We start from the raw sequence: 2,709 nt of genomic DNA, 5'->3' as shown, positions 1-2,709 counted from the left end.
CGGTACTTGTAAATTTCTGAATCAAGATACGTTGCAGTATTACTAGGAGTAATGAGTTATGAGTGTGACTACGAAGCATGACTTTCATTGGCCATAGTACATTACGTTTAATCATTCATGACTATACGTTTAATCATTCATGACTATACTTATTTTACATGTGTTGTGACATCGTACACCGGCGTAATGACATTGTCGGAGCTAAGGCGAGGAAGAACCAGCTCCGACAGCATCGAGGTTCGAAATGTTTTATTTCTTCGCTTGCGCTGCAGCGGCCTAGCCCAACTTCCTCTTTCATGTCCGGCGCCGCATATGCCATGGCCCGCGAGCCAAACGCGGCGCGAGGGGCGCTACAGGGCTACCCCCCGTAGAGCGGAAGCCACAGGATGCGCCCACCGGATGCGCTTGGAGGAAGTTGCGGACAGTGGTGGCACAGTCGAAGCGAGAGCGAGTGGAGAGCCGATGGGCAGAGGAGTGGTAATGTAGGCTGGTTTGAAGCAGTCAGAAGCCACGGCGTCTTCACGGCCGTTGACGTTAACGTGAAGGTCACTTGTGAACGACGGAGGACGTGGAACGGTCCATCGTAGGCCGGCGTGAGAAGTGGACGGACGTGGTCGCGGCGGATGAAGGCATGGGTGCAGTGAAGGCAGGTTCGCGCCCAGTTGTGGACGTCGGCATCAATGCTTGGCCAAAGGAAACGAGATGTGACCAGCTTCTACGCCGCACGAATACCAGGGTGGCTCATGCGGTGCAGTTTGCCAAAAACGGTGCGACGGAAAGCCAAAGGTACGGAGGGGCACGAGACGCCAGTGGATGTCTCGCACGTAATGAATTCAGAGGAAAACGGCAGTGGACATTCGGCGAAGGACAGGGACGTGGATGAGGAGCGAAGACGATGTAGCTCTGGATCGTTGCGCTGTGCAGCCGCTAGCTCCTACATGTCCAGAGTTGATTCGGACGCCATGGCTCTAACACGGGTAAGCGCATCAGCAACAGCAGCATTCTCTGGGCCATGGACGTGACAGAGATCCACTATAAACTCGGAGATAAAACACAGGTGGCGGATCTCACGTGCTGTGTAGGTGCTGCGGTTCTTTTCGGGCAAACATCAAGGGCTTATAGTCCGTTATGACGTGAAAGTTCCGGCCCTCCAGGAAGTGGCGAAAATGCTTGGTGGCGAGGTACACAGCGAGCAGTTCTCGACCGAAGGGGCTGTATTTAGTGTCAGATGACTTCAGCTTTTGTGAGAAAAAACTGAGAGGCTGCCAACTAGAGACGTGCTGCCCGAGAACTGCGCCGACGGCAGTGCTCGAGGCATCGGTGGCGAGGCGCAGGGGAGCGTCAGGGACGGAATGTATGAGCAAAGTGGTATCTGCGATCGCCTTCTTGGTAGCAAGAAATGCAGATGCAGCGTCATCAGTTCATTCAAACGGCGCAGCAGAATCTTTTTTGGTAGCAAAAAGATCGGTCAGAGCGTTCAGGAAACAGGTGCACTTTGTGAGGAAGCGGCGATGAAAGTTCAGGAGGCCCAAGAATTCTGTTAGCTTTTTAAGTGACGCGGGGGCTGCTAGATCTTGAATGTCTTTGACTTTGCTGTCGAGAGGCCGAATACCTTGTGGAGTGACAATGTGGCCTAGGAACTCTATTGTAGCTAGGCCAAAAGGCAGGTGTTCGGGTTGATGACAAGCCCATAGTCATCAAGCCGATGGAAGAGGGCGTGCAGATAAGCTTCATGCTCAGAACGGGATGAACTTGCGACGAGGAGATCATCGATGTAAGCGAACACGAAGTCGAGGCCTCGCGTAACCTCGTTGATAGTTCGCTGAAAAGTCTGTGCGACGTTGCGCAAGAAAAAAGGCACCCGCACCTACTCAAAGACGCCGAGCGGTGTGGTAATGACCGTCTTCGGAATATCAGTGGGCACCACGGGAATGTGATGTTAAGCCTTCACTACGTCAATTTAGAGAAGATAGGTGCACCCAGTCAGATTTGATGAGAAGTCCTGTATTTGAGGAAGTAGATAGCGGTCTGGTAAAGTGTGAGCATTAAGGGCGCGGTAATATCCATATGGTCTCCAGTCGCCCGGATCATTCTTTGCAACTATGTGAAGTGGCGACGCCAGTTGCTGGAGGAAGGGCGTACTATGCTGAGTTCAAGTATGTGTTGGAACTCACTGCGAATGATAGCGAGGCGTTCTCCAGACACGCAGCGAGGGCGAGCAAACACCGGAGGTCCCGAAATCACGATGTGGTGGGTGATCGAGTGCTTCACCGGTGACTCTCTGGTGTGCGCTTTTGTGAGGTTGGGAAAATAAGCGAGAACTTTCGCATACGACGAAACAGGGACGAGAGCGCGAAACCCCGTCGTCGCAGCGGTGGAGAGTACGCCGTTGACGAAGAGGTGCTTGCTGAGATCAACGAGGCGATGACCTTGCATGTCGACTGCTAGATTGAAGAAACTGAGGAAGTCCGCGCCGAGAACAGCTTGCGAGACATCAGCCATAATGAAGATCCAGCGAAACGTGCGGCGAAATCCCAGGTTAATCGTAAGGGACCGTTGGGCGTGAGTGCGAATGGAGGAGTTGGAGTGGGGAGATCTTGTTGTTGCGACCGCGATCTGCCCAAGAGGCCGCTATGACTCTGACCTTTGCTCCCGTGTCGACCAGGAAGCGAGCGCCAGTGATCTTGTCCGAAACATAAAACAAGCGGC

The sequence above is a fragment of the Amblyomma americanum genome, chromosome 3 (assembly GCF_052857255.1).
Source record: "Amblyomma americanum isolate KBUSLIRL-KWMA chromosome 3, ASM5285725v1, whole genome shotgun sequence".
Classification (NCBI taxonomy): domain Eukaryota; kingdom Metazoa; phylum Arthropoda; class Arachnida; order Ixodida; family Ixodidae; genus Amblyomma; species Amblyomma americanum.
The sequence above is the reverse complement of the archived record's forward strand: the minus strand, read 5'-3'. Positions refer to the sequence as shown.